At 36.4% G+C, this 24,622-nt stretch overlaps 1 pseudogene; it reads right to left on the bottom strand.

Moving 5' to 3' along the window:
* Positions 1-23,112: 23,112 nt before the first annotated feature.
* LOC123826225 lies at positions 23,113-23,607 on the bottom strand (annotated as a pseudogene).
* Between the last annotated feature and the right edge of the window lie 1,015 nt (positions 23,608-24,622).

Here is a 24,622-nt window from a genome sequence, read left to right as displayed (position 1 = left end):
TGTGTGTGAGAATCAACACGTACCTTGAGATGAGAGATCCAACAGGACATTTGATCTTGCTGAGCAGAGATTTAGATTTTGGTACCTTGTACTGGGATTATGACATCACATCTGTTATCTAACCATGTTAATCACAGTTACAGGGTTAAGGCCAAAAATAAAAACAAAAAAACAAACAACAACAACTATTAATTATGTTAATAGTGGGCTGTGAGACTTTACCACAAACAGTGGTGCCTAGGACAGAAGATAAAGTTTGCTACAGAGGTGGGCATGAGGTTCCTGTCTTTGTCCTTTCATGGAATCAAGCATTCTGGCATGCTGAAGGTAAATGGTTTTGGAAACAGCTAGAGATCACACCCTTTGCTTAAAAATATATGTTCTCTCAAAAATCACTATCAGCATTGCCAGCATAGTGGTTTTTTCAAAGGGTTTGGGAGACATCAGCCCCTGAGACCTGGGAGATAATGAGAAAGATACATCTGATAGATTGATTTTTGAGCATAATTTGGACCCTGTTAGAAGTCCATTGTTATATACTAAATTCCTGCTATGACTGAGGGAGTATTCAGATTCATTTTAATTTGGTTATAATATTACTTCACTAAGCATTCACAGATGGCCTAGTCCAGGAGATACTGAGTTATAGTTGTCTAATGGGAAATATGATTATAACTTAGAGATTAACAATGATTGCTGAATTCAAGACACAGACCTTAAAAAGAACTAATCTCCTTGTTACTAACTGCACTATCTCTGGGGTAAAGTTAGCATGGCTAATTGCTCTTGATCACAGCTCATGGACAGAGTTGGAAGAGTGAGGAGAAGATGACTTTTATCTCAATGTATTAGGTAGGCAGTTTTCGGAAAAACTGAACAAAGGTGGTTCTGACCAATAACATGTAAAAGATAGCAACAGATTGAACATAATCAGGCTTTAATACCCTTACCTATTATTGCTAAAATTAAAGGGGAATAATAACTCCTATTATACAGAATTTTCCTACAAAGGACTAGGGATTTTACCCTTATTATTTAATTTCCACACAAACCTCAAAATAAATTTACTCTATTGCTTTTTGCAAAAAAAAGAAACCTGGAACATAGTGAATTAATTCACCAAATTTATAGAGTAAATATCAAGCACCAGGATTTGAACCCAAGATTTACTGACTTTCCTTTTATTCTTTCTTCACCTTCTGTTCCTGTACCCTAAATGCTGTCATTTGAAAACTATCCTTCATTTTTCTATTTAATCTGGACATTTATGTTAGAGTCCAGAAGAATTCTGAGTGAATCACATACTAGATTTCAAATGCCTCAAGAAGTCCTTGTACCTAAAATCACCTGTAGGGTTATCATGCATAAATCAACTGGAATTAATTTCAAAATTAACAAATAAGTAGGCATTTGGAAGGGAAAGACCTCCCAGTACTTAGGGTCTAGGGTTTCTTATTTCTAGAAAAGTGTTCTGCTTTAACTAGAAATTTGCTGTTGAAATGTGAAAACTCTTCTGTGTCTCCATCTGCCCCTCTTCACCTCAGACAGTCATTGAGCACCAGCTATCATCTATTATAGCAAGAGGTTTAAGGCAAAAACCAAAACAAAAAACCAACCCCTCCTAATTATGTTCATGGTATATATGATATTTTCTTTGGAAAATATAATATATTTTGAGAAAACACAGTGATATCCTCTGGAATTCAATGAGACCCTCTGCAAATATTGAATCTGCTCCCTGCTGTATAATCTGAAAGGAAGTGAAAAGGCCAGCGCTGGCATCAGGCTACACTCTCATCCTATCAAAGATTAAAAATGCCAGCAAATTTTTGAAAGCAATATAATTGATTTTCTCGAGGCAGGCATGTTGCACTAGTCCTGATCATCAATGTTACCTACCACACTACGCAAAACCTAGAACTGTTGTAACACAGTGAATTTTACACGTCTCTCACCCCACCCTTGAATGTGGGTAGGATAGTTCTCCACCCTATAGCTTATGCCACTCAGAGCTTGTATTTTCCTGGATTACTGTGGCGATCAAGAGAGAGATGAAAGTTGTACACTTATTCTTAAATGTCTTGGTCAGAAGTGATCCACATCAATTTCTCTCAGTTCATTGACCAGAAATAGTCACATGGCCTCTACCTCAATGCAAAGTACTCTGAGAAATGCAACAAAACAGTTGGAATATCTAAATTATTGTGTCTTCCACAAAAATCACTAAGAATGTGTTCACAACGAAATTTGTTTGGGGGAGTAGTAGTTGAAAGTGTGTTAAGAAATCCATCTTTTCAGGAATAAGAAGGCAATCATATTTTAGATTTTAATTCTTTCACGGAGGCAATCTTTTCAGTGCATACAAGGATAGGAGTGGAACAAAAGACCTAGGTGAAAAAGAAAAGTTTTGCCTACCACTTTGATATAATGCCTGTTTGAAATTTCTGGACTTTATTTATAGTCTAACCAAACTGCCCCACGAGTCATTTCTCAAATATAATATTCTAAGCATAATATTGTTTAAGTAGTAATTTTCAAAAAGCATAAGATAGATTTTGTTTTAACAGAGAGGCAGTTATCTATTTGAAGGAATAGGTAATAAAAGCCATTCAAATGTCCTTGAAGAAACGGATGGACACGTGGAAGTGAACATGATTTACTAGCTCTGTGGAAATCAGGATAGAGCCAGCACTATATAATTCAGCACAACATGATTTCTTCTCAAATTGAGTAGGCATATGGCTTTCCATTACAATTCAACAACCATGTCAAATCTTGAGATCTAATTGTAGCTTATACTCCCTCTTTCGAAATGGTTGACTTGGGCAAGCAACCAAGAACAGAAAAGCATCAGGCAGGTGTTCCTGAATCGTCTGCTGGTTTCCATTTGGTTGTTCTTGCAGACCCTTTGGCAAGGCTGCCTGCTGATAAATTCAAACCTGTTCATTGTTTGAAATTCATGGATCAGGAAACAAATACCTTAAAGTAAATAGTCTCATGGGCAGCCGAAACCCAGGGAGTTCTCTATTTATCTGTGAGAGTGTGTGGGGTACCATTTGACTATGAAACATATGCTGAAATAGCAGGTTGTGGACTAAATTAAAAAAAAATAATAAACCATTTGGCATGGGCATATTGATAGACAAGAGCAAACTATGTTCCCAGATGATATTTAGGTTACAAATGGACCAACTGAAATTCTGAGGGTTGTCTTGGGGAGTCAAAATGGCCCGCAGTTATACCGATAGGTGGTAAATTAGCATGACAGTGTGTGATACCAAGGAAGACTGAGAGCTATCTTTTTCTCAGTGGAATCACATTCCCCAGGTCTGATCAGCATTAGTGTCCAGACTTGGGTCCAAATAACTTGGGTAAAACCTGTTTTGTCAGTTTTAAAATAACTTCCTTGTTAGTTCATTTTGTTCGTTAGATTCCACATGTGAGTGAAATCATATGGTGTTTATCTTCCGCTGACTAACTTGTTTCAAATGAAGTAAGATGCAATATCGTGACGAACTCATAGGTAGAGAGTGGGCTGAGAGCTGTGTGTGTGTGAAGGGCAGGGGGGAGTTGGGGTGGTGGTGGTGAAGGGATTCAACCAAAAAAAAAAAGAAAAAAATCATGGACATGTATGACAGTGTGACGATTGCTGAGGCAGGAGGAAATGGAAGAGGGTGATAGATGGAGACTTGACTTGGGGTGGTAAACATACAATACAGTGTACAGATGATGTGTTGTAGAATTGTGTGCCTGGAACCTGTATAATTTTGTTAACTTGTTGTCACCCCTAATAAATACAATAACAAGGAAAAAAAAAGAAAATATCTTCCAATAAAATATTTAGGGATTCAATGGGAATGCGATCATTCAGCCTATTCTCAGTATGTTAGCTTAAATTATTTCATGGGTGACAATTTGTCAGCATGTATAGGATTCAGGGTAAGGTAAAACCCTATGCTATTATTCAAAAGATGAAAAATCACCCTCTTTTTCAAATAGACTGGGCTCCATTGAGTGACTCTCAATCTTATTTGTACTTTGCAGCCATCTGGGGAGCTTTCTAAAGTTCTAATGCCTGAGTCCCACCGCCCATCTTGGGTTTAATTGGCCTGAGGTTTGGGATAAACACTAGGATTTTAAAGCTCCCCAGATGGTTCTCACATACAGTTGCAGTTGAGAACCACAGTTCAAACACTTCTTATTGGCAATTCCCCCTTTTAGGTTAATAAACGATATTTAAAAAATAATGTGCTACTAAGAATAAAAGTGCTTGATAGATTAATTGCCTGACATGAGATATAATAACATTTTCTTATGAATGTGAATGAGGAACTCAGTGGAGACCCAAAAAAGAAGGGGAAGAAGTGAAAAGGGCATAGGCAATAAAGATCCCTGTGCCAAAATAGGGTCTGATCAATTTCATATTTGGGATTTAATCATTCTGACAAGGAAAGTTTTCATAAGTTTTTTACAAAGTGTCATCCTGGGTGCCTTGAAAAGGACACAGAGCAAAAGACATGCCAGGTCACATTGATTTCCTTAAGGTTTAATTTCCTCCATTTAGAAATAGGTTAATAAATATGAATGTCATGTAATTGTCTTCTAGGTTCAATATGTGTGGTTCAAAGTTCATATTTGTAGTCCCTCCTCCTTTCTTTTAACCAAGTAGAGCTCCTGCAAAAATCATTTATTTAACACTTTTATATGAAGTCCACTATGGGCCCAGGGAAATGTGAAGTTTAAATATGTTGTGGCCTGTAAGAAATTTGTATGCAAGGTATAGTCTGAGCCTTTACACAAAGGACGCACCTGGAAATAAGCACCTGTTATAACAGGTGATGCTTCAAAGCGGCCTTAGTCAGAATGTATCTGTGTAGGAACTACATAGGCCCAGCGAGGCAGAAAGTATCTTTCAGATCTGATAACTGATTAATTACCAAAAAAAGTTCAATGTATATATGGGGCTAGGGGTCGGATGGGAACTAGATGTCAAAAACAATTTAATCCCTATACAATAGTGGGGATTTTTATTATAAAGTCAGAATTAGCCAAAGAAAAGTCAAAGCCAATAAAGTAAAAAAGGTATGTGCTGTAAAAGTTATAGGAATGTGAAAATTCTATGAAATTCAGATGAAATTCTGATGAAATTCTATGAAATTTCAGTTAGTGAGTTTCTGTCTGAAGACTCTCTTTGTGGCATGTTTTATTAACATGTAATTTGTTCCAAGTTTTGATACTTTTTAAAGCATTTTCACAATAGGAATTCACTACACTTTTTTTTTCTTAAAGAAGAGTAAGTGGTTCACCATTGGATAGGTGATAAATAAATATGGTAAAATAATAAAATAATGAAGTTAAATTCAAATCTTAGAATCCAGATTTAATTTTAGTCCAGATCCTTGCTTTTTATGAGACTCCTAATGCCCTTAGGTGCTGGGTTTTACGTGGTCTCACTCAACTAGTTAGTTACAGTAAGGAGGGCTTGAGTTCAGTCCTCTCTTCTCACTAATATTTTATGTTTCTTTCACTTAGACAAAAGCCTATAAATGCTCAGGGGTAGTGCTAATCCTAAAACTCAATACTGTTTTAGGATAGTCTATGTGGGGGAGCTTTGCCCGCAGAACCCCCTATCTGCTGCGAATGAGAATAAGTCTACCAAGACATGATCTGCTTGGGGAGGAAAGGTAGCCTATCTCTCACAGGAGAAGGACCAAGAACTTTTTTCCTCAATGGGCTTTTATTGGGTTCATTTTGCATAGGAATATGTTGGGGGCAGGGATAAGCCTGAAGCAGGCTGATGCAACCAAGGCTAGAAATTGCGCATACATAACAGGATATCTGTGGTCAGAAGTCATGCAACCGCTCGGCCTGAGCACGCGGACCACATGCCAATCAGTGCCTTGATCACGCGCTTATCATGCGCCCCCTAGCCTATCCCAGTTAAGAGCACGCCCCAAAGCTACCAACCAGAGCTACTTCCCCTATCTGCCTTCCTCTACCTTCCTCTATATAACTCCCTCCATTTTGAAATAAAATTTGCAGCTTGATCAGAATCCTTTGTCTTGCTGTCGTTCTTTCGCGCCTCCTGTCCCATCCCTTTTCATCCGTTGCAGGTATATCGGCGGACCCCGTTGACTGCCTCGCGGGCCGAGGCAGGAATACAGGTAAAGCTCATTAATCATTGTCAGGCAGTAAGGATCAAACCATAGATAGCATACAAAGAACTCTGAGGGCCTATTCTGAGTCAGGGTCTATTAGCTAAAGGGCTACAGAACTCTGGGAAACAAACTCATTTCCTGCTCGGACCCTTACCATTCAATTAAGAACATTCTTAGCAAAGCAGATTTCACAGGATTTCGTATATTCTTTCTCAGGCCTGATCACCTGGGGAGCCCACCCTTTCCAGCACAGGGTTGCACCACCCTCTGTCATTGTTTCAGGCTTAAGTCAGGCAGGGGAAGTAAGGCAGCCAAGAGATTAGGAGACTTCTTGCAGACAGAACGAGGACTCAGGCTATGTCAAAGCTGAGGGGAGAGGGTTTGGCTATCACCCCCTTTTTTCATACCCCCCAAGTCCTTCCCCGAGAGCCTCCACATTCCCCCCTTGGGGAATCTTACTGGTCATTGGCTAACCGACCAAGCATTGGGGGCCAGTTATGGATGAAGTATAAGGAGCAGAAGTGGCACTGCTGCCAGGGAGATAAGCTTTGTCTCCTTAGTGGTGGCTGGTCTGAAGGTCACTCACTCAGCCTTAGCCATGGTGGGGGGTTACGGCTTCTGAAACCAGGCATGGCAGTTCCCAACAAGTCTCCTCTAGAAGCTTCCTTTAAGAGCCCACACACGCTGAAAGGTTCTTATACATGATATCATCACAGTGTTCCAAACAACTTTGAAGACATTAAGCCCCATTTAGCACAGCATATTTTGGGCAACTTATTCTGGAGTAGCTAGGGTATCCTTTTGGAGTATGTACATGTGACAGATAGCTAAATAGTATTTGTAACCGATCTGGTAATATGAATAGATCTAAACCAATGTTGTCCAAGTAAGTATTCATAGACAGCACTGTTAAGTGATGGATTCTATACCATCCAAAGGTAAAGTATTTTTACCCAAGATATCTCTTATAGATCCACAAAGTGGAATAGTACTTTAAATTGGACTTACAATGTTCTAAGTAATATTTCCTTTTCAAAACCTGACCTGACATTTACTTATCTCTCCTCTTCTCAACTTATATAATTTAAGTAATAAAATAATGAAAAAAAGATGTAGATGACATTTTAGAGTTAATTTACTCCATTTCCTAAAATTTGGTGACACATTATGGCCAAGGTCCCAGGCTTAATCTCTTCTCAGAGATTTAACAAAATCCAGCTTCTTCTCACAATCGTTCTATTTTTTTTTTCCAGTTTAGTATTAATGGATCCAGTTTAGTATTGATGGATACAGCCCAGCCTCTAAAAGGCACTCAGTGCCTGCTTTAGTAGTTTACATTTAGAACATGTGCTATTTCCTGTTCTATAAGATTATATTTGTTTAGGCAAGAACTGTCTTCTTTGGCATTACTCACAACCTAGACACACAGTAAACCTCAGGAGGCATGCAAACATCACTGTTGGCCAATCTAATTCAGTCAATCAAATATCTGTTCCATAAAGAAAATCCAAAGTTATTTTGGGCTGAATAATATTTGTTTTGACTTCTGATGCCTTCCCACCTCTGAGTTATTCAGTGTCACAGCTGCTTTTGAGCTAACCTGAGAATGACTCTCTCAAGCCAAATGTAGGGAAGGCAGTATTTAGCCCAGGTGTTTTGAGAAGTGAGGGGGTGTTTGGTTTGTGGGCAGGTTCCAATTTGGGTTTTAATGATGGCATTCCCAAGCAATTAGCTGAACACACAGGAGGAAATTAAGGAGGAGGTGGAGAAAGAACAGCAATTTATGAACAGCAGCATAGCAGGCAGCTAAATGGGACTCAATTTTTTTCATCCTGAGGTGAGACTCACAAGAGAATGAGGCTAAAATGTTGCCTTTCTTCAGTGAGTAAAGGATGGTGACATAATCTCTTGCAGATCTTGTAAGAGGATCTTCTCTTTGTTGGACTGTGAACATTGAGGCACACTTACCTTACTTACCTCTGTGCTCTTCCAGTGAACTACCATGAGCCTGCTTTTTGTTTGTTTTTTGCCTACAGTCAGTTAACATTAACAGAATAATTTGTGTATATTTTTAAAAAATCTCTGGTGGAAGTTTTTGCAGGAGTAGGGCTGCAATTTCCTGTTTCCATGCTGAAAGTTTGCCCCTGCTGAAATAGACAGGATTTGACCATTAAATTAATTCAATTTGTGTTCTAAATGTGTGCAGAGAAACCATTGAATAACTTGCATTGACTACTGCAGTAGACTGTTTGCTGAAAGGCAATTGTACAAAACAAGAAATTTGGGGAAGGGAGAAGTAAAATAAAAGGATCCGTCATTGTGTGTTTATTTCTTCATGATTGCATGTCGGAAGTGCTGGCTGTATTTGGGGATGTGGATGGAAGTTTAGAGTACACATTTGTCAAGAAAGATTAGAACCTCCTCTTCCAATCCTGAAAGGACTGAAAAGGATATTGCTTTACAAATCTATTTCTCTAATTCTGGAATGGATTTTTCAATTGTCCATTTAGAGAATCAGACTTTTAGTATGATAATTAGCTAGTTTACTAAGCTGAGAAGCCAATATCTCTGTGATCACTGAGCTGACAGAAAGAGAGCAGGCGAACTAATCTCTGTTCTAGTGACTGCAGATGGCAACACCATCATACATCTCATCTGTTCCTAGGTAGAAATTTTCTTAAATTTCCAAACTTATGTCCATTACAGATTGGTGGTTTTTTTCTTTCTTTAATGTCACTACTCATTTTCCACTGGTATTGACAATTAAAAAGTCTCCAGAGTACATCATTGTTAGTCAAAGTTTGTTCTTCTCTCCAGAGCTTTATAAAGTTACAATATTTATGGGTATATATACTGCCTCATGTTTATCTGAAAGAACACTGATTTTTATTTTAACCCAGAGATATAGCACATGCATAGAAAGAGATTTAGCAAGATGCAGATATTGGTGAATTACAGCTAAAAAAAAAAAACAGAAACAAACAACAGTATCCATAGAAAGTGGCCACTTTGGCAAGTAGTTGTAAAGTGAACTGCAATAGCAATAATAACAGCATTGGGTTGCCAAAGTCTTCATTTGGCTTAGAAACATTGCTTATGGCTGTTCACTTTTGATAGGCACCTTTGTGCTAAGAAACATATGGAAAATTTGGGCAATTGAAGCCTAGCTCATACCCTCATTTCAAAAAAAGAAAGAAGGAAGGTAGGAAGGAAGGAAGGAAGGAAGGAAGGAAGGAAGGAAGGAAGAAAGAAAGAAAGAAAGAAAGAAAGAAAGAAAGAAAGAAAGAAAGAAAGAAAGAAAGAAAGAAAGAAACCAGCCTGCCTGAACCACATCACTGATCCATTTGCCACCAGATTTGATGTTCTGATATGATGATATATGTTTTTGGATTTAATTCAATAATGTATAACCTAAGTTCAGTTGTTCTGATTTTTAAGGCTATATTAACTGTGGATAAAAATATTAATGAAATATTGGTTGTTTTAAATATATATAAAGAGGAGAAAAGTCAGATTTACCCTAAGGAGGTCTTGTTGCATTTCTCTAAATCTAATGTCTCAACATTTTTACTCTTTTTTTTGTTTTAAACACTCTGATTAACATATAATAATGTGATCACTTTGAAAGTGAAAGGTAAGTTCCAATATGGTGAATTTTAATAGCTGTCAATACACTTTTCACTCAATGTGAGTTTGAGAATTTGGGTCCCTGATTAAAAGGCTAGCAGTGAATGACTGCCTTCTTTAGTGTTCCTCTTTGTTCAGAAGTATTCTACTGAGCTCACCTCTTTATTTCCAAGAGCACATTAAATAAAGAAGGTGTCTTTTGGTTCTTTTTAGGAGAGAAGGGTTTAGTCCCATTTTCTCTCATACACCTGAGGCCAAACACCCTTGACAATTGCAAATGGTGCTGTGTTTTCACATCTGAATTAAAAGCATGAAACTAATTTTCATCAATTAAATTATAAGGTGTTTCTATTTAGACAAGATGATCTAGGGCCTATGATTGAGCTGCTCATTTTGCGCTTTTAGAGAGAGATTTGTGTTAAGGATCATGAATTGCACTCCACACAGCACCAAAATAGATCGGTAGACCCATCATCAAACATTCTCATGGAATTAGTTGAACATCCCATGTAGTACTTAGGGGATCTCCCAATTTGGCTCAAGAGGGACTCTCTTGGTTGGAGGGTATTTGTCATTCAGTTCGGCTAAATAACCAATTTTATGAAATCCTCTTCCACTAGACTTACCTTTAAAGTTAAAAAAAGGAAAGAAAAGTACCACAATCCAATTATTTTTTTTCAGTCCACATACTATATCTGGGTAATCTCTTAAAAAAGAGACGAATCAAAGAAAAGTGATTAAACTAAAGTGAGATAATTATTTTCAGCATAAATTTATAACCAATGTCAAAAGCATTCATTGAACAAACTGTTTTACAAGGCAGTCCATAGAACATAAAATATGATAATTATCTGTCCTGGGAGACTTTACATTTTAAATGTCACCAGAAATTTAATTTAATTATTTAAAGTTATCTTTTGAGATAAGTGACAACATTTGTTTTTTACTAAACAAATGCCTTAGCCTACTATTGTTTTTTACCTTGCACAATTTTTCTGTGAGCTAATATTTACACATTGTGACTATTTTGAATCTTTATCTAAATAGTAGTATTATGTATGTAGGTAACTAATGAAATTAAGAAAAACAAGATTTTTGCACTCATTTTCCTGGAGAAATATAGTAAGGCTAGTTTGAAGGGAGATGTGATTTTATTGTGGTAGTTGAGTTTCTTCCACTCAACACTGACTTTCTTGTTAATCCAAGTTTATTCTGTCAAACTATCATGCAAATAACTACAAAGAATACCAGACCCTCTGCTTCTAAGGACTACAGCCAAAAAAAAACCCCAAAAAACCCTTAAAATAACAATTAAGCAACACTTATGGGAAAAAGGGATCTAGCAGTTTCATTTAAAACTGATACTTAGAACTAGGTCTAATTAGAAAAGAGCAGAGAGGAGAAAAAATAGTCATTTTATCTTACAGGTGTAGAGATTATTACAAAATTATTTTATAGAATTTTCATTAAGTCTTTTTAGGTATCTTTGGAAGTATCATGAACATGAGACTATGGTATGCTAATCCAATTGACTAGTTGTGTAACACAAGTAAGGCAAGTACTATTAAAGTTAAATTTTCAGGTGAGGAAACTAAGTCACATAGTGAGTAACTTTCTTGCCCAAGGTCTCAAGGACTATATGCAGGAAACCAGGACTGGAATTCATATCTGTCTGTTCCAAGGTTTTTTTTTGTTTGTTGGTTTCTTTGTTTTTCTTCAAGGAGCTAATGCTTCCTCAAATCAATAAATTGGTGTTAATGGACCATTAGCAAAGTGAAAATAATCATATAATCCCCTTTAAGAATCTGTGATGGTCTGACACTGAAATCCAATGGGTTGAACATTAAGACATCCCAGGGAAAATTCCTTGTGATATTGATGTTCACTTCTCAACCATTTTCTTCTTGGTGACATTTAGTTGTAAGATTGAGATGCCTAAAGAACACAAAGATGCAGCTATTCTCTGAGGAGAAGAGCTTTTGAACAAAGTAAACTAACAAGCAAAATAGAGACAGACTCATAAGTAGAGAACAACTGAGCTGATAGCTCTGGTGCGGGGGTAGTTGGGAGTGGAGGGATTGAGCAAAAATGAAAACGACTCATGGACACGGAAAGCAGTGTGGTGACAGCAGCAACAGGAGGGGTAAAAGAGGGTGTGGAGGTGGAAGAGAGTATGAGGGGTAATGGAAAAAATACAATTAAAAATAAACTACTTAAATAAAAAGACCCCATATAGCTTAAATCTTATCATCACAGCACGGGTTCACAAGCTTCAACATGCTTAGGGCTTATCCCAGGAGCTTTTCAAAAAGAAGGCTGATCCTGGAGCAGGACCCAGAAATCCGAATGTTAAACAGGTACTCAAAGTGAAAGTGATGGAGGTGATCCAGAGACCTCATTTTATGAAAAACTGATCAAAATACATTATAAATTTGTTTAGGCTAATGATTTAGATAAAAGAATATGGCAAATGAGGTAGGTACATTATCAGTCACCATTTCAGATACATAACATTTTTTTTCTTTTATCCACAAAATAGGTTCTGTTAGAACAGACAGTCATTCTCCCACATGACCATAGCAGCTAGCCTGGTTGCTGACCTAAAGGGATGGCTTTTAGATGAAGGTTGTAGCTAAATTTTCATGGCCCATTTATTTCTTGGCCTCTCTGCTTTGCCTGCCAACAAAGGGGCCAATTAGTGAAGATGGTTTTGGTACTTTTTTCAGAGACAAATCCCTTTTCACTCAGATGTTATAAAAGCCCACCAATGTACTTTGCATAACATGAAAAATCAATCCTAGGAGGGGCTCCAGCTTCTGATTGTGGCCTGGAGGAAAACAAAGCCATTAATCTTTTGCGGATGAGTGAGAGGTTGGCCCATGTGGGTAGGGTCTTGGACATGGTAGAATCAAACTTCAGAAAGGTGATCTCCCAGAGAAGACAACCCTGTCTGTATGTGTTAACTGTAATGTTAATACCGAATTTGTATACTTCCTTTTACTGTGCCTCCAAATAACGTAGTATATATTTATTCAGGGCTGTTATGAGAACAACACAAAATGAAGAAATCTGGCTACATAAAAGGGGAAATAAAATGTAATTTTTTATTCTGAATTTTCATAGCAGTATCTTACAAAATCTTCCTGTTATAAGAAGCTTTTAATCTCTCACCCAACTCCTGAGTTTCCTCAGTGTATTTCAATAAAAATATATTTTTATTGAATTGCATTTAAATTATTTAGCCATTTTTATGGGCATAAGATAATCAGATACATTATGTATCACACAGTTCTCCAAATGTCCCTGATGGATGCTGTCTTTCTGCTAATTAAAGCTTTGGTACTATTAGCAGGGGAGACAAAGTTGCTTTTTCTGTTTTCTTTTTCCTTTCTTTCTTTCTTTCTTTCTTTCTTTCTTTCTTTCTTTCTTTCTTTCTTTCTTTCTTTCTTTCCTTCTTTCTCTCTGTTTCTTTTTTGTTTCTTTCTTCATTATGCTTAGTCCCTTTTCTTTAAAAGGAAAATTAAAGGTCAGCTGTTAATTAGCTACTTTTGAAAAATATCCATTAATATTACATTAATTACTGCCTACAAATCCAATTAAATTCTTAGGTCATTTTGAAACTAAATAGATGATTTAATTTTCAGGGCACATTATGAAATTAGGTCTATAGAAAAAATCAATACAGACACAGTGAAGCACTAGGGTATAAGTGTGTGTGTGTGTGTGTGTGTGTGTGTGTGTGTGTGTGCATGTTTCTACAAATTTTCCCATATTCTTTCCAGTGCTAAGTTCTAGCGTGACTGAAGGGAGGTACAGTGGATGCTCGCTCAGTTAACCCTGCTGATACCAACAGCCAAAAATGCCCAGTAGGACCTCATGGTTGAAAAAAAAAAAGAGTAAATAGCATGGATATGGGAGAAACAAACAGACACAGGGAAATTTATAAATGCTTACATCTAAGTATAAGAAATGAAGTGTTCTGAATATTTGTGCATTAATCCATTTATTTAAGCCTTCAGGAAATATTTAGTTACTCAGAATTTAGTATACATAAATAGTATGATAATCAAACTCTACTGATGTAGTAGAAAAATTGGGTATTTAAAGGAAAAACAGAATTTAAAAAAATTATCCCCTAAATTATCTTTAACTCAGTAATGTTCATTATTTATTTTGCTTTGTGGACCCCAATATAGTACAGTCTCAGAAGACATAGTTTTCTAGTGCTGCCATAGCCAAATACAACAGAATGGGTAACCTAAACAGCAAGAATTCATATTCTCACAGTTCTGTAGGGTGAAAGTCTAAGGTCAAATTGCCCATAACTTTGGTGTCCACTGAAGACTCTCTCCTTGGTTTGCAGGTGGCCTTTTTCTTGCTAACTCCTCCCATGGTCTTTTCCCTGTTCTCCTGCATTTCTGGTGTCTCCCTGTGTGTCTCTGTCTGCTCTTTTTATAAAGCCAACAGTCAGATTGGTTTAGGGCCCACACTAAAGACCTCATTTTAGGGTGTCAACATATGAATTTGGGGTAACACAATTCAGTCCATTACAGAAGAGTAGAGTGGTATATTACAAACAGCACTGCACTTCATTTAGACCTATTGTATGATATAACTGAGGAATTATACTGAGTGGGCAGTATAAAATAGTAGTTCTTCATGGAGTTTGTCATTGGTTTACAACAAGAACCAAATTCTAACTCCCTCAGGTATAGGTTAAGAAAGCTATATCATGTTATTTCACCTCATTGAGTTTTGGTTTTCTTATCTGAAAACTAACAGTTATTTCTGAAGATTTGGGGATTAAATAAAATATATTTAAAGCATTTAGATTGATTTATGAAATAAAGAAGAGGCTAATTAATAATAGCTATAATTCCTTCTTATAAAACAGCTTTGTTGAAATCTAAATTACATACCATGAAATTCAATCATTGTATATGTACCATTCAATTATTTTTAATAAATTTATAAAGTTATGGAACCATAACCATAATTCAGTTTTATAAAATGTTCATCAGCCAAAAGAGATTTCTTATCTTTTTGAAACCCACACCTTGTTCCCATTCTCAGCTTCTGACAAACAATAATCTACCTTTGTCTCTATAGATTTGCACATTCTGGACATTTTATATACATGGTACATACAATATATGTTCTTTTGCATCAGGCTTCTTTCACTTAGCATAACATATTTGAGGTTCATTCATGTGCTAGCATGTACTGTTTTATTTATGTATAAAATTCCCTTGTAAGAACATATGAGATTTTGTTTAATCACTTGTCAATTGATGGATGTTTGGGTTGTTTTCACTTTTGGTATCGTGAATAGTAATGTTATGAACATCCATGTACCAATTTCTTTATGGACACGTGTTTTCAATTTTGAGGAATAGATTTCTACAACAAGAAAGGCAGAGTTATATGACAAAATGTTGCTTAACATTTTTAAAAACTCTCAAACTATTTTCCAGTGTGACTGAGCAATTTTACATTCCCACCAGCAACATATGAGTTGTCCAATTTCTCCACATCCTCCCCAATACTTGTTATTATCTCTGTTATAGCCATTCTCATGGATAGAAAGTGATACTTCATTGTGGCTTTAATTTTGATTTCCCAAATTCATAATAATGTTGAATGTTTTTTTAACTTTTTAAAAAAATATTCATATATATCCTTTAGGAAAACTTCTATTCAAATCATGCAACCCTTTAAAAAATCAAGTATTTGCATTTTTATTACTGAGCTGCAAGTGTTCTTTATCTTTCAAATTCTGGTTACAAATCATTTATCAGATATATGTTTTGCAAATATATTCTCTTTGTGTGTAGGGTGGCTTGTCCTCTCATTTTCTTAGGTGTGACTTTTGAAATACAAAGCACTTAATATTGAAGATGTCCAATTTGCTATTTCTTTCTTTATGAAGCCTGCTAGTTTTTAGTATACTTAACCGAAGTTATAGATATTTTCCCTTATGTTGTCTACTAAAACTTATATAATCTGAGCTAAGCCTTTTTCTACTTAGATCTGCAATCTCTTCTGAGTTAATCTTTATATATGGTGTGAGGTAAAGGTCGGAGGTCATCATTTTAAGTGTGGATGTCCAATTGTCTCCATACAATGAATTTAAAAGATTACACTACCCTCATAGAATTATTTTGACACCTTAATCAAAAATCAATTCATCATATGAGTTATTTTTAGATTTCTCTCATGTTAGTAACACATGGTCTTGGATAATGTGGCTTTATAGTATATTTTTAAGTTGGAAAGTACTACTCCTTTAAATTTGATTTTTTCAAAATGCTTTGGCCATTCTGGGTCCTTTGCATTTTCTTATAAATTTTGATCAGCTGACCAATTTCTTCACAAGAGCCTGCTGAGATTTTGGTAAGGATTGCACTGAATCTGTACATCAGTTTGGGAAGAATTGCTGTCTTAATGCTAGTGAGTCTTCCAATCAATGCACATAGAAGACCATTTCATTTATTTAGATCCTCTTTAATTTCTCTTAGCAATGTTTTGTAGTTTTCAGTGTATCAGCCTTGATTTTTTATTTCTTAAATTTAATTCTAAGTGTTTAATGTTTGCTGTTATTTTGAATTAATTTTAATTTCATTGTTGGATTGTTTATTGCCATTATAAAGAAATATAATATATTTTTAAACTATATATCTTGTATTCTGCATCCTTAGTGAACTTATTTATTTCCTTTCTTTTATTTTTTTTTTTGAGGGAAAGAGAGATTCATGGGAATTCTTATCAGTACAAGGTTATATCATCTGTAAAGACAGTACATATCTTTTTTCTTTTTCTGATCTTGTTGCATTATGTTGCCTGATTGCATTGGCTGGTTTGTCAGGGACACTGTAAAACAAAAGTTATGAGAACTGAAGTCCTTGCCATGTCACTGATTTGGGGGAAACATTCAGTTTTTGACCAGTAAGTATAATTGTAACTGTAGAGTATTTGTGAATGTCTTTTTATCAGGTGGAGGGAACAGTTTTCTATTCCTAGTTTGTGGAGGGTTTTTATTTTTAATGATTCTTGATTTTTGTCATTCTTTTCCCACATCTATTGAAATGACCATGTAGTTCTTATATTTTATTCTATTTCAATGTCATGAACTTGGAGTCGGTATGGGAGAATTCCCAGGCTGACACCCAGCCGATCTTCTCTCTTGCTAAAGTTCAAGACTTGCCCTTGAATAAAGGCTTTTAGATTCACTGTTTGCCCTCTGTCAGTGTCCAGAGTCCAGAAGTTGTTGTTTTGACCATTTATTTTTTTAGGTGTATCATTGCTTTTTAGAGAACAGATTTGGTGTGTTCATCATCCAGCGATTTCAGAAATCATTCTCTACCACCAGTAGGCATTACTCTTGATCCATTTTTTTTATTTTAGCCTTAAATTTTCCTCTTCTGTAAAATAGGATTATTAACCCTCCATTGGGTTTCTGGGAAGATTAAATATGCAATATATTCAAAAGTGTTCATTGAAGCATCTTATATATAGTACATTTGATAAATATTAATTGCATTTGACATTCAGGTGGATATAATAGGATCATTAAAAGGTAACTGTAAAGTGTGGGATTTCAGTGTACCTTGAGGAGCTTTATGGACTCACTTATACCAAGAGAGTAAAGATTCAAATCAATAACTGCTATTGCATCTTATATTTATATCTTTATTCTCTTAGATAGATACTTTTAAATCCCCTTACCCTCTACTTCCTTATTAAATCAGGGCTACCTTATAGCAATCTGCCTGTCTTGTCCTCTGAGTGTATTTTACTTCCAGCTGCTTCTTAGTTAATAAGGATAGGAATAAGTATAAGCTAATAATACTTAATTAATAAGTATAGTAAGTTAATAAGTTCATTAATAAGTATAGGAATAATTTTAGTATATATTTGTTTCATTGAGACCCCTTGGAAAGGTGATTGGCAATATCCTAGGTATCAAGTTACCATGATAGCAGAGATACACTTAATAAAAAAATTTTACTGTTTATGGGAAGGTACTGTATATCACAAATATCTAATATCAATAAGCAGGATCTAAAGACACTGATTAATTCAGGTAAAACAAAATGCTCTGTCTTCAAGTTTGTTATTGCCTCTTTTCCCTTAAGATTTTGGTTGCTTGCTGTAGGATATGAATGTTATGGTAGAGTGTATTGGAATAGTGGTGAACTTTTAGGGAATTAGGTGCCAAGGAAGGAAATAAACCTCTATATGAAATTTTTATATGAATCAATCTAGCATTCAGCCCTATCTAGCAAGATTCTACAATTTTAACTGACCCTTAGGGATCAATACAATATTCTGGAGTTCTCCAAAGTAGACCATTCTCTGCCTTTTTGACTTAAATTATTCAGTAGTAAAATTCACTGCCCATTAGAAATGACTTCTAGTGGGGAAGAGGCTATCCTGGTGATGACACTACATAATTATATATATAATTAAAAATACCTCAGCAGAAAAAAATGATAAGCAAACGTGCAGATATGCAATACAGTAATAGTGACACTTGGACTTGGATCTTTTGACCATGTGTGTGTATCTTGATCTACTCTATTGCCTTTTCTGTTTCTCCTCTTTCCTACTTTCCCCCTGCACCCATGTCCCTCTATTTCTTTACCATAAAACATCTCACTTACACTTGTTTCTCTGTGTCTTTTCTACACCGTTCCAAATATGTCTAAGCATATTGAGAGCAGTTTACATCCTGAAATAATCCACTCGAGGAAACCGTTAATGTTATCTTCCTAATAAACAATTCCAATCTCCATAACCATAAATATCTCAAAGATGATTCTCTCTACATTTTCATTAAAGCCAGGGCTTTGTTTGGTGTTTTGGTTTTAAACAAACACTTGTCCCAGCAGTGCAGCTCACCAATATAGAACAGAATTACAATGTACTTCCAGCCAAATTCAGTTTATTGTCAATTTCAGTAGTGTTTCTTATGGTAGCAATTATTCTCTGTAAGCCTGCAAGCAAGCAGCAGAAAACTGAAATCATCAAAGAGTTTTTATCTGCAGCAATTCCAGAAATGGCAGGTAGCTGATAGTTTAAACTTTAGTTCTCTGCAGTGGAATAGTGCAAATAAGAGAATGCCATCTGCCTGCTCCTGGAGGCTTTCTGAAAAATATACCCAAGTTAATAAAGTTTGGGGGCGATCGTCAATGACTTTGGTTACTATTGCACTGAATGCTATGGCGTATCTATGACCCTTCTGCTGTCCTGGATACCACTGAGACATTTCACAAGGGGCAGTGGCCTTACTTTTTTAAATATATGAATCAGGTATTTGGATGTTCATTGCAATTTTCTAATTACCTGAAGTGAGACGTTGTAAATGTAATTTTCTTGACTTAGCCTGGAAAATAGAATTATTGCTGAGAGACACCTGAGCAGGAGCAAATACATAAATGAGCAACAGGCTTTGGATTTATTTTTAACAGAATTCTTAGGAGATTAGATCAAGGGATGATTGTAAAATGTCACCCAGTCAGTTCTTCCTGTTCATGCTAATTTATTTAACGTGTACTAGACAGCCAGGTGGACTGATGTTTTCTATAAGTGTTCGGAAAGGAGATTTTTTTCTTATGTCTTTAATCATTAACTCAACACATATATATTGATCTTATTTGTCATGGTTTGGGAATACAGGGGTAGGAAAAGTCCTGCGGTAAAAACAGTGAATAAGACAGAAATGCTTGCTTGTAGCTTTTATTCTAGTACAGAAGAGTATTAATAGCACAACTGCTGAAGTACAATTGTAATAAACGTGCAAAGGAGCCCAGCAGAGAGTGCTATGAGGATTTAAGACAAGGTCCTATGGTCTGAATATTTATGTCCTCTTCAAAATTCACGTGTTGAAATCCTAACGACCAGTGTGGTGGCTTTCGGAGATGGAGCCTTCGGTAGATGACAGGTCATAAAGGCAGGGCCCTCATAAGTGGGCCTCAGAAAAGAGGCCCAAGAGGATCCTTGACCCTCCCATCATGTGAGGACACAGTGCGAAGTGAGCAAGCCTTCTGCAAGCCTTTCCAGAACCTAGCTGTGCCGGCACCCCCTCTCTGACTTCCAGCCTCCAGAGCTATGAAAAATCGATTCCTGTTGTTTGTAAGCTACCCAGCCTGTGGTGTTTTGTTACCGTAGCTGAAGTGGACTAAAAAACAAAGGAATTGGCTCTTGTCGTTAGAGGCTTCCCAAAGGAATTCGAGGAATCATAAAAGATGATTGGGAATCAATCCAGTAAATGAGGAAGGACCATGGAAGATCAGCACAGGCAGAGTGGACAGAATAAGCAAAGTTCCTGAAGGAGAAGAGAACACAATACTTGGAGACCAGGGAGAAAGCTAGTGTAGTCAGAGCACAGGAAGGAAGGGAAGAGTTGTTCAGGTGAGGCTGGTGAGGTAAGCAGGGTGAGATCGTGCAGAGATTTGTAAGTGAGTCAAATATTTTGATCTGTATTTTAACAACAATGGAAATTTATTTTAGTATTTTAATCAGGGTGTAGTACATTTTATTCTTTCAAAATAGCTCAATCTGTGATGTAGAGAGAGGGCCAGTCTTTGAGACCAAGAGTGAATATTGGGAGTCCAGTCCTAACCCAAAGTGGCAGCAGAGATGAGAAGATGTGGGAGTTTTTAAGAGTATTTTAGGTGGCAAAGTGAATGAACCAGGGAGTAGAAGAGGCCAAGACTGATTCCCATGAATCTGACATATAATCGGACTTAGCCAGGTTCAGAATTAGTAGAGATATTAAGCAAACATTTGGAAATACATAAACTTTAAAGGATAAAGTAATCTAGGCTGGTGCAAATATTGGAGATGATTGAAATGCATGTGGCTATTCAGGCTATCATTGAAATCACCTAAAGAAAGAATACAAAATATAAGCAGGAGACCTAGGTTCTAGTCTATTACAACTCCAATATTTACAGTTTGGTTAGAGAATGAAGAACAGCAAAGGCTATATTGTCAGAGATGTATGGAGGAAGGAAAGGAAAACTTGATTGCCAGGAAGTCCAGAAACATACTGATCTATGAACGAGGAGAGGATTGATATACTACCAAGAAGTTCAACCACCTCCCTGTGTGAAGGGTATTTGATTCTAATCAATCTCTTTTCATTACTCAAGCCTGGAAATAAAGGGGACATAGAAACTTCTCATTTTCTTTATTAACTATGGGCATTTTATCTCCTTTAGGTTGTAAATGCAGTAGGACTACTGTCTCATTGTAAGGAAAATCCCTCCTTTCTACAAACAGAATCTTTAAGTTTAAATATAGTGTTCTGTGGGCAGGAGCAACGCAGTGGACCGGGGATCTTCAACTCTGCCTGTCTTCTATTACATCTCACTTAAAACTTTTTCCCTGTAAATATTACAGAAAGAATAAAGATCACATTAATCAGAATAAGGATCTTGCCGGCAATGCTCCTATAAAAAACAAAATTCTTAGAGTTTTAGGGATCAACACTTTGTCTTAATAAGAAACTTATAGTAGACAGGATTGTTACAATATAACAATATTAATGAAATATGTGTGATATAGCCTAACACTCACAGTGCTTGAACCAGTACTGTTTTTTCTTTGGAGAATGTATTAATCTGAAATACTTACCCTTATTACATAATTTGGATTGCAGTGGTGTTTGCCTTGATTAAATACACAACCTATTATCTGCAAGAATTATTTTGGGTTAAATTTTTATTTTGATAATAAAAACAATTTTATTTTTATGTTGATAAAATTATGTTTATTACAATAATGAAAATAATTTTAATTTGAATTTTGTAGATTTTATTAAATAAACTAATGTGGGTTTACCAATACACAATGACAAAAAGAAAAATATGTATATAATTTATATATTTTTATATTATATGAATTATATATCTCAAATTAAAACCTATATGAATTAAATATATGGTGAGGTCTGCCTGAAAAAAGTACAACCATTATTAATAAACAAGAACAGTTTGAGCGACTTCGATGTAACCTGGCAGCCAAGGAGAGTGGACTGGAATGTTCATGCGTGAACAATGACAACTTCACTGTCCTCATCAGTGGAGGTAGTAGATGCCATTGAGTGAGCATGTGTACTGTGCGGCCACTGCATTACTCACTCAAAATAACTGAGTGAGTAAGGAATATGCATCAATTTTTGTGTTAGGCTTAAACATTCCTCCATGAAAACTATTCAAATGATCTAGAGGGCCACATCTATAGGCAACTGGTAATGGGCACCTTTATCATGACAACACACCCACTCATGCGTCAGATCTCATGAGGAGTTTCTTTACATTTTTATTTATTTATTTATTTATTTATTTATTTATTTATTTATTCATTCATTCATTCATTCATTCATTGAGAAAAGGGATGGGAAGAAGAAAGAGAGGGAGAGAAACATCAATGGGTAGCTGCTTCTCACGTGCCCCCCACGAGGGACCTGGCCTGCAACCCAGACATGTGCCCTGACTGGGAATCAAACTAGTGACCCTTTGCTTTGCAGTCCAGTACTCAATCCACTGAGCCACACCAGCCAGGGCTCATGAAGAGTTTTTTGGTGAAACATCAAATCACCCAGGTGACTCAGCCCCACTACAGCCTAGATCTGGTGCCCTGAGACTTCTGGCTTTTCTCAAAACTCAAATCACCTTTGAAAGGGAAGAAATTTTAGACTGTTGATGAGAGTCAGGAAAATACAATGGGGCAGCTGATGGTGGCTGAGAGAACTGTGTGAGGTCCCAAGGTGACTACTTTAAAAGGGACTTAGGCATCATTGGCCTATGTACAATGTTTCTTGTATCTTTTTCAATAAATGTCTCTATTTTTCATATTACATGGCTGGATCCCTTCTGGACAGACCTCATTATTAATATATGAGTACAATTTTAATTGATATAATTTACATAGCATAAAATTTACCACTTAAAATACACATTAATTTGTTTTTATGAAGAGATTTTAACTAATAAATAAGAAATGTCAAATCTTTCACTAGAGATTTGATGAAATCCTTTTGTAAATGTGACTAACAGAAATATTTGTGTCTTGATCTCAACATCGTTTATTACCTTGATTCTAATCCTCTTCACTCTCTTTTTTGTTTGTTTAGTTTTTATTTCATAATCATAAACTTAATTCTGCAATCCAACTACATTTGGAAGGGGTAAGGAAAATATGAAACCCAGTGAACTGCGGAGAGAGCATGGAGATCAGAGAAAGCAGATGAGGGTGAAGGGGTGCTCTCCTGAGCTACAGAAGGAATGGTCTGGTGGGTAAGATAAAACCCAAGTCACATTTATGAGAGTTGTCCACAGTCAGAATGGTGATCTTCTTGCTGGGCTTGCCATTCCCGGACCCATAGTGCTCCATGGCTGTCACAATACCCATGACATCTTTCACCTTGCCGAAGGCCACGTGCTTGCCATCCAGCCGCTCAGTCTTGCCAGTGCAGATGAAAACTGGGGACCATTTGTGCTGGGTCCAGCATTTGCGGTGGACAAGACACCAGGACCTGTGTGCTTCAGGATGAAATTCTCATCTTCCAATTTCTCCCTGTAATGGACTTACTGCCTAAGCCATTGTGGCATGTGAAGTCACCACACTGGCACATAAATCATGGAATAATTCTGTGAAAGTGGGAGCCTTTTTAACCAAATCCTTTCTCCCCAGTGCTGAGAGCATGACAGTTTTCTGCTGTCTTCAGAACTTTGTCTTCAAATAACTTGTAGGAGATGTGGCCCAAGGGTTTGCCATCAGCAGTGATGTCAAAGAACATGGCGAGGTTGACCATGGCTGGACACGGGAAGGTCTGAGGTGGCTTCACTCTCTTTTATGTTTAATATCCTTTACATGTCTAAGTGGTTTTAAGAGATGCTTATACAGATTCTCAGTGCTGTCTTTGTGATTACTGAAAATTCATACTACACAGTTCCATCAGTTTTTCTCATCAGCCCTTGCTATAGCTGTACTAATATAATATGAGACACCTAGCCATTGGTATAATTTGAAGGAATTAATTCTCTATAAATTTGTGATACAAATTATGATCAGATATTGAAATGATCTCCCTGATCTGTGTTTCATATAATGGGGAAAAGCAGAAGCCCTAGATATTTTCTAACAAGAATACAATTATTGTTGGGATGAAGGGAAAGCAATCTATGACTGTGCAGAAGACTTTCTATGTCACACTATCAAACTTTTACATGTTACTAAGGACACTCAGGATGTTTACTGTATAAATTCCTCTTAGCTATAACATGCAAACCTGTGAGTGTTTGAGTTTATATTCCCTGCTTTAGAGTAGACATTAATAAAAAGGTAAAAAATGGCTATCTTTAATAAAAATGTAATAGAAGTTCTCTTTCTATTAATCATCATATTTCAGAATATAGGAAACTTTACAACATAATTAGAATTTTAAACTTTAGAGGCCTCTTTGCTAGGGCAATACTGGTTGCTTGTTTTGACAGGTGGTTTATAGGCATGTTTTCATGAAGGATGCAGTAGTAGATTCGTTTATGCTCACATCTTTCCTTAATCTTCAGGATCCTTTAAGACATTAAAGCAGATCTAAGCCTTTTTTTAAAAAATTGTTTTATTGTTGTTCGATTACAGTTGTCTGCATTTTACCTCCGCTACTTCCCTCCCACCACAGCCAATCCCACCTCCCTCCCCTGCTTCCACCCTCCCCTTAGTTTTGTTGGGTGTCCTTTATAGTAGTTCCTGAAAACCCTTCCCCCCATCGTCCCCTCCCCCCTCCCCTCTGGCTATTGTTACATTGTTCTTAATGTCAATATCTCTGG

The sequence above is a fragment of the Phyllostomus hastatus genome, unplaced genomic scaffold, assembly GCF_019186645.2.
Source record: "Phyllostomus hastatus isolate PE091 unplaced genomic scaffold, TTU_PhHast_1.1 phas_contig_80, whole genome shotgun sequence".
In the NCBI taxonomy this organism is placed as follows: Eukaryota; Metazoa; Chordata; class Mammalia; order Chiroptera; family Phyllostomidae; genus Phyllostomus; species Phyllostomus hastatus.
This window is presented reverse-complemented; position numbering and strand designations above follow the sequence as displayed.